The sequence below is a fragment of the Podarcis cretensis genome (genome assembly GCF_951804945.1).
Source record: "Podarcis cretensis genome assembly, chromosome: 17".
In the NCBI taxonomy this organism is placed as follows: domain Eukaryota; kingdom Metazoa; phylum Chordata; class Lepidosauria; order Squamata; family Lacertidae; genus Podarcis; species Podarcis cretensis.
Genome location: NC_137187.1, coordinates 23,293,591 through 23,302,765, shown reverse-complemented (window position 1 = coordinate 23,302,765; position 9,175 = coordinate 23,293,591).

Genomic DNA, 9,175 nt, shown 5'->3' with positions numbered 1-9,175 from the left:
AGAAATTGCTTAGCTAACTAAGAGGGGTGATCCCTGTCATTAAAAAAAAAATGCACACAAATCTATTTTTAGAATTAATTATAATGAGAATATTGTTATTCTTGGTCTCTTCTTGCCCAGTTGCTTTCCTTTCGTTAGACACATTCACCTCCTGATTAATCCTTTTCGAACCGGGCTTAGTCCCATCCTGTATTGTCTGTAACATATAAGGAGCCAGTTACGAAGTCCTACGAAGTCGCCATTTTTGATATATATAATACATTTCTGTATTGGACTGATTGGAGAACTGCAATGTGCTCTATTGTAGGGCTTCCCTCAGGGACCAATCTGGAAGTTGCAGCAGGTGCAGAATGCTACCACGAGGTCCTTGAGTACAGCAACTGAGTGCACACATATTATATATGAGATTGTAGTTTTTTAAAAAAAAAACTTGGATTTTCTGCTATAGTAAAAAACAGGCTTCCTCAACCTCGGCCCTCCAGATGTTTTTGAGACTACAATTCCCATCATCCCTGACCATTGGTCCTGCTAGCTAGGGAATCATGGGAGTTGTAGGCCAAAAACATCTGGAGGGCCCAGGTTGAGGGAGCCTGGTAAAAAAGAACAAAGAATCATTTGTACCTATGGAACTGCCTCTCCTGGTATATCCCACGGAGGATCTTACAGTCTCCAAATAAAAACATCTTGGAGATCCTGGGCCACGGGGAGGTTAGGCTGGCCTCGACTAGAGCCAGGGCTTTTTCGGCCGTGGCCCCAATGTGGTGGAACACTCTGTCACAAGAGACTAGGGCCCTGCGGGACTTGACATCTTTCCACAGGGCCTGCAAGACGGAACTGTTCCACCCAGCCTTTGGCCAGGGCACAGTCTGATCCCCTCCTTCTGTAATCCTCATAGAACTCTTTCCCAATGGTTGCCATTAATTTGATTCAGAATTGATTTTAGAATGAACTGAATTTAGAATGTATTTCAATTAATTGTTTGTGATTTTATGTAAACTGTGTTACTTTTATTGTTGCTAGCCGCTCTGAGCCCGGCTGCAGCTAGGGAGGGCAGGATATAAATTATTATTATTATTATTATTATTATTATTATTATTATTATTATTATTACTACTACTACTACTACTACTATTGTTATTATTGACAAACCATGAGATGATTGTGAATGGATGCCACACATCGCCACTGCCGCCCCGATTAAAATGTATGTGAACAAAGCATGGCAATTGCACCCTAAGCACCTAGCATGGAAGCAGCCTTGCTGCAAATAATATGTTTCGGCAGGGAGAAAGTATAACATCAGAGAAGATGAGCAGATTGCCTGTTTGATTTAATATGGTGTGGTGTATACTGTAAGGAGTTGTTCTTCAAGCTGTGCCTTCTGCATTTGAATTACCACCGGTAAATCGTTGAACAAACCCAAAGTTTGTTTTCCTAGATGAGAACCACAGACTCACAGAATTGTAGAGCTGGAAGGGACCCCAAGGGTCATCTAGTCCAGCCCCCTAGAAAGCCGGAATCTCAGCAATGGCCATCCATTTCCTGCTTAGAAACATCCAAGGAAGGAGAGTCCACCACCTTCCGAGGGTGACTGTTCCACCGTCAAATGGCTCTTACTGACTGGTGTTTAGTCAGAATCTCCTTTCTTGTAACTTGAAGCCATGGGTTCCAAAATATAGTCCGGCCCACCACATGGTCTGAGGCAGGGGTCAGCAAACTTTTTCAGCAGGGGGCCAGTCCACTGTCCCTCAGACCTTGTGGGGGGGGGGTCAGACTATATTTTGAAGAAAAAAAATCTGAACAAATTTCTATGCCCCACAAATAACCCAGAGGTGCATCTTAAATAAAAGCACACATTCTACTCATGTAAAGACACGCTGATTCCTGGACCGTCCATGGGCTGGATTTAAAAGGCGATTGAGCCAGATCCGGGCCCCGGGCCTTAGGTTGCCTACCCATGGTCTGAGGGATGGTGGACCAGCCCATGGCTGAAAAAGATTGCTGACCCCTGATCTAAACTGCCTTCCTCTTCCTCCTCCCTGGAAGGGTCAGGCTGGGAAGTGGTCTCCACCATTCCTCCTCTGCCCAATCCCTGACAGAGGCATATTTGGAAATCTGAGAAGCTTCCATCGGTGCCACAAAACATCCCACTTTGCAGAAGAAAAACTATTGATGCTCAGAATCACACATTACCAAACACACTGTAATAAACGAAAATCTGCCCTTATTCCCTTATGGGGGACACAAGAGCCCTTTCAGAGTCCTTTGCAGGTTCTCCATCAGTCGGAGAAAATAACAGAGGCCAACCAGAGAATATTGAGAAGCAAAGCAGCTAGTAAGCCTGATCTTTATTGATCTGTTGCAACAGGGTGCTCCCCTTACACGCAGGAAAGGAGGAGGACCCCAAACAAAGGTGTGCCCGCCCTTATATAGACATTTTAAATTGCCCGCCTTGGAGTCCAAGACCATCCCCAGAAACATCATACCTACATCACAGAAAGGGGTGTAGCTCAAGAGAAATCTGAGTACCTTGTTTACCTCCTGTCATTGTTTATCTCCTGTCTGGCAGGTGACCTGTTAATGCTTACTTGTTGGATACCCTGGGGAACCTGGCCAGTCTTTCGTAATGATAAATACTTAGTTCCTGAGCCAGGTCACAGGCTTACCCTATTCATACACAGACATACCCTTAAGACAGGATTTGTGAATGAAAAGACAATGGGGGGGGGGGCTTTTCCATTTTCCTTTGACCTTGCAGAGAAAACATTTGGTCCGTCTGGGAGCCAAAATGGTTCCAGGGCTGTTTTCCTGTGCTGCTTCAGACATGTGGTTTATATATTTATGTACGTGTTTGCTTGGTACATTTATGAACATTTATTATGTATATATAAGACCTTAATTTTTTTATTTCAACACAAAACAGGCAAAATGCTTACGCCACCCCAAAATCAAACACAAACACACAAAGCAACTCCTAAGGCGAGCAGCCCCTCATCATCTCCCTCAAAATAAAATAAAAATAAAAACTCAAATATTTTTTTTAAAATGGGGGGAGGGGGGATGACTGAGGGTGCCCACTAGCATCACACTGGGGACCCACACAGGTCTAGCTTATGTGCATTGGTAGAATTTGTAGTTACTAAAAATACACCGAATTTTTAAAGCAATGTATATGAAGGTACACCTACAAGAGCACACATATTGTTAATCCCAATAACTCAATGGTTTAATCCTATAGCCAGAAGCACGATGTGGATTGACAGTTCAAGGAGGAAGATACCACCCCATATAATGGGACTGCAGATGGTTTTCACAATCCCAGGGGTGTCTGAAGGCCAAACAACATCAAAACAGAATGCAGGCCGAAGGGGTGTTCTGCCACCTTGTGGACAATTGTACGGAGAAAACATTTTGAGTGCCTTTTCTCACACTAGCCAAACAGTCAGTTTCACAAAGTGACAGCTGCTCACTGCTCACTGTTTGTATCTGAAACTGTGTGCAGGTTTCGCCAGGAATTCATTTCTTTTTAATTACGTACCTTTAGGATCGATGAGCCTTGCTTTCACAGAAAAGGTGCTCCATATTTGAATTACTAGTCCGAAAGGCTCTAAATTCTGGTTTGGATGCCTCTCCCAGAAATGAATAAGCCCATTTCACACAAGGTGAGTGTATGATTTGCACATGTCCTTTGGACATGATCTGACCAAATGTGCCCATTTTTATCATGTGCAATGTGTATGAACCTGTTCTTCCTAATCCAAACCAATCTGTCCTGGTTTATCTAGGACAGTTGAGGAGTATGTCTTTGTCACAAATGGCTTGGCCAGGATTTTAACCTGAGTGACATACATGACTAAAAGCACATTTCCCACATGTTCACATGCGTACCTTAAAAAAAAAGGAGGTGAATAGAATTTACCTAGATCAAGGAGTCTGAATAAGTGTGGGGTGTTGTGTGTGTGAATGTGTCTCTGTGTATGTGAATGTGTGTCTCTGTGCGTGAGAGAAACAGAGACAGGGTATATGACAGATAATGTTTCAGTTCCAGCTTCAAGGACCCATACAGATAGAAACTGCACACAGCAATAAGTGACTTCTAGCCAGCTGTGCTCCTTTATGTCCTGGTATTACACTTGCCCTATTTTTTTGGTTTCAAAGCGGTTCCCTGCCTCCGCACTGTGTCCTTTTGCTTCAACTTAACCCTTGGTTTCTTGCTGTTCGCTGGCCTTTCCCCATTCCCGCCACTGAAGTCTCTACGGCTCATCTTTTCTCTCAGATCTAAGAAGCTTGTTATTCTTCTTGGCAAGTCTGTACACGCAGAGAGAGCATTTCAGCTGTTTTACCTTAAGCGTTCCCTCAAGAGATTTCTCCCTTGCCTAGAAAGAGCACACTTTCTACATACAGCATTAGAAGTGCTAAATAGCACCAGAAGATGCAATTAAGCATCTTCGGCAGCAAAACTTTAAAAGATGAGTTTTAGATGTAGCACAGGCCCAGGGGAATTAAAAATCAAGTTTACCTTTCTCTGTCTTGTATTGCTTTCAAGCTTCCTTTTCTTGACTTCAGAGACTGAAGTCTGAGACTGCCTCCTGCAATTTAGTCAGACTCATGCTGGTAGCTTCGAGAACACTGTCCAACCATCTCGCCCTCTGTCGTCCCCTTCTCCTTGTGCCCTCCATCTTTCCCAACATCAGGGTCTTTTCCAGGGAGTCTTCTCCTCTCATGAGGTGGCCAAAGTCTTGGAGCCTCAGCTTCCCGATCTGTCCTTCCAGTGAGCACTCAGGGCTGATTTCCTTCAGAATGGATAAGTTTGATCTTCTTGCAGTCCATGGGACTCTCAAGAGTCTCCTCCAGCACCATAATTCAAAAGCATCAATTCTTCAGTGATCAGCCTTCAGGTTCGTCATTGCTCATGTTGCCCTTAATAAGTGACAATTCAGCACCCTTTAAGGCAGGGAAAGAGAATTGTACATTTGGCTAATTTATGAATAGAAAGTCGCCTATGCCCTTTCAAAATGTGTGGGTTTTTTGAGGGGGGGGGTTATTAGGAGTTTTTTTTAATTTTGATTCTATATTTTGTGGTTTTTTATTTTTATTTTGTTCTGTGAACCGCCCTGAGACCTCCGGGTATAGGGCAGTATATAAATTCAAATAATCATAATCAATCACCTCAAGGTGTCAAAATGTCTTATGCTGGCCCTAGCTTTAAATCTCCATCTTAAGATGCATGCTAAAGCGGCTTAAGGAATATTGCACCTGACTCTAGTGTTTCCCAACCTTGTGCCTCCAGCTGTTTTTGAACTACAACTCCCATCATCCCTGACTAGCAAGACCAGTGGCAAGGGATGATGGGAATTGTAGTCCAAAAATTCATGTTTGAATTTTCACACACATGCATTTTTCCTTAATTTACACACACCTGCAACCTCCTATATCGGCACTTTCAGACATCTCAGGATATCAATTTCGAGGTGCATGTGTGAAAAATGTTGTCGAGAAAGTATCCCAGTATTGGCAATTCTGTCTGTCCGGCAGCGATGTTGCTTCTTTTGTCTTTAAAAACCCAATTTAACACATCCCATATCCAAGCCACGTCCTCTGAATGTTGCTATGTGTCTTGCCTCTTCCCAAATCCCTGCTCCACCTCTCCCCATTCCAGAATTCGAACTGGCAACCCCAAAACTAGTTGTTTGAGTAACAAGGAGAGAAATAGCAGTGGCAGAGAAGAGAGCCCCTACAACTCTTTAAATGTCAGTTACACAGCTCTTACAACTGAGGCTTGCTAATATATGCAGATAAAATTCATAATCAATGAGAGAATACAAAGAGGTGCTTTTTTAATTTTTTAAAAAAGCAAACAAACAAACAGTCGCTTCCATCCTTCACCCATCTCATTAGTTTTATTTTGAAAATTAAATGGAAGCCTGTGTACCCTTCAAAGCAACTTTGCAGAGAACAAAGAATAAAAGGAATAAGCATCAAAAAAACAAAATTGGATTTGGGCAATTAAAAAACATGAGCCTGCTGAATTCATAACCTTTTGCTAAAGACAGGACAGATGCCAATTCAGGCAGTCAATTATTTCCATAGTTTCCATTAGTGGTTTCCTATTGATTAGGCTAGCCTATCATTGGGCAGAAATATAACTAGATTTATTCATTTTTAATTGCTTGTACCTTTTTCTATAAACATAGTTAATGGGGGTTTTTTAGTGCTAAAGATCAGCCATTGTTAAGATAATACGAGTATTTATAAGACATATTCATATTTCACGTGTTGAAATGCATTTAATATTTATAAAATAATGTTGAACTCCTCACTTCCAGCCATTAGATGACACATTTGTGTGTGTGTGTGTGTGTGTGTGTGTGTGTGTAAAAGTGTGTCCCAAAATCGATCCAGAGTCAATGCAAAGGAAATGGGAATTCGCTCATGACTACCGTATTTACTCAGATGTAATGTGCACCTTTTTTTGGCCAAATTATGTCACAGAAATTAGGGTGCACATTAGATTTGATGGCGCATTAGATTCGATGGCAAGCTTGAAAAACACCACTGACATAACAAATGCCTTTTTTGGTTTCGAGGTTTTGAAAACTGAGATGCGCATTAGATTCAACTTTGCGTTAGTTTCACATAAATACGTTATACTTTGGAATGAATCCATACACCTAATGGGGGAAGGCACAATTCTTTGTGGCAATTCCTGAATCTGCCTGAATACTTGCACAACCATGAGAGAGAGAGGAGGGGGGGAAATCCTGGAGTTTCATATATATATAGCATGTCTTAGAAGTCTTAGAGTCATAGAACTGCAGAGCTGGAAGAGACCCCAGTCATAGCTGTCAATGTTTCCCTTTTTTTAAAGGGAAATTCTCTTATTCTGAATAGGATTCCTCACAAGAAAAGGGAAAAGTTGACAGCTATGACCCCAATGGTCATCTAGCCACCCCCTTGCGATGCAAGAATCTTTTGCACAACACAGAACTCGAATCCACAACCCTGAGATTAAGAGTTCCATGCTCTGCTGACTGAGCTATCCTTGTTGAATTGTCTAGCAGAGCATATGCCATTTCTTTTACATAAATATTATGGGATCAGTTTGGAGCTGGAGATACACAGAAGCTTTTGCCACAATAAGTTGGTAATAATAATAATACTCCCTTTATTGTCATTGTACAATCTGTGTCCAATGAAATTAAATGAGCCTCCCTCCCCCCCAAAAAACACTCAATCTCTTATCGAGCAACACACTACCTCACAAGTCAATTGCGCCGTGTTATTTTCCTTTCAACAGCCTAACAGCCCACGGATAGAAGCTATTTTTTAGACTGTTGGTACGGCTGATTATACTTCTATATCTCCTGCCCGAGGGTAGAAGATTAAAGAGGCGCTGGCCGGGGTGTGAGTCATCCCTGAGAATTTTTCTCGTTCTCCTAAGGCAACGATCCCTTGCGATGTCATCTAGCAGGCTCAGGGGACAGCGCATGATCTCATGTGCTGTGTTCACCACCCTCTGTCAAGACTTTCTGTCCATGGCTGTCAAGCCAACGTACCACACTGTGATACAATATGAGACGACACTTTCTATTGTGGACCGGTAGAAGGAGGTTATCAATTGTTGTTTAACATTGTTCTTTCACAAGACCCTGAGGAAATGGAGTCTCTGTTGGGCCTTTCTGACCACCTGAGTTATGCTGATTTTCCAAGTGAGGTCCTCACTAAGATAAACTCCCAGGAATTTAAAGGAGACTCTCTCCACACAACTCCCCCCCCCCCGATATACAATGGGGCAGGTTCCCCTCTCTTCCTCCGGAAATCCAACACCATCTCCTTTGTCTTACTAATATTTAAAAGGTAAAGGGACCCCTGACCATTAGGTCCAGTCGTGGCCGACTCTGGGGTTGCGGCGCTCATCTTGCTTTATTGGCCAAGGGAGCTGGCGTACAGCTTCTGGGTCATGTGGCCAGCATGACTAAGCCGCTTCTGGCGAACCAGAGCAGTGCATGGAAATGCCATTTACCTTCCCGCCACCTATTTATCTACTTGCACTGGTGTGCTTTTGAACTGCTAGATTGGCAGCAGCAGGGACCGAGCAACGGGAGCTCACCCCTCACGGGGATTCGAACTGCCGACCTTCTGATCGGCAAGTCCTAGGCTTTGTGGTCTAACCCACAGCGCCACCCATGACCCTACTAATATTTAGGTGCAAGTTATTCTCTAAGCATTGCTGCAATCTGCTCTGATTGTACATTTTATCTTTATGAATGCTGTTTTTAGTGTGTTACGCAAGTTGGTCTTTGACCTTAATAAATTATCTATTCTCTAAGCACCATTTAGATACTTTTTGAACCTGGTCAGCCTGTTAGGGTGCTCCTAGACTCATCGTTTGAGAAAAGGACATGAAGAGCAACACTCAGTCTTACGAGCCTCTTGTGAGTCTCTTTCACACTTGCTAGGCAAACCGCTGATCACTGCAGCATGAAGCTAAGCTGGGCATTGTAGCAGCAGTGGCTGGAGCATCAGACTCTTAATGTCAGGTCATGGATTGGGGAAAAGATTCATGCGTTGCAGCGGGTTGGACTAGATGACCCTCGGGGTCCCTTCCAAATCTCCTGCTTCTAGAAACCATCCTTCTCTAGCATTTACAGATTGTGATCAAGATGTAAACGATTACTGACCTCTAGTGGAAATGGGAGGCCTTTCAGCTATTTTTTGTTTCACTCTGAGCAAGAGAAGACCTTTTGAAAAACAATGTACTGTTAACTTTCTTTTATTTAGCAGAACGCCTATACAGTGGTACCTCGGGTTACGGATGCTTCAGGTTACAGACTCCACTAACCCAGAAATAGTACCTCAGGTTAAGAACTTTGTTTCAGGATGAGAACAGAAATCGTGCAGCGGCGGCAGCGGGAGGCCCCATTAGCTAAAATGGTACCTCGGGTTAAGAACAGTTTCAGGTTAAGAACGGACCTCCAGAACGAATTAAGTTCTTAACCCGAGGTACCACTGTACTGTTTGGTTGTAGGAAAACCTCTAAGCAGCTTACAAATGTATATAATGAAACACTGAATTTCTCGTTTGGAAACAGTGAAGGAAACATTCCAAAGAGGATTAACAGTAGCTGAAAAGAGAGAAAACACATGTAACTTCTACATGTCTAGATAGGCTTGGA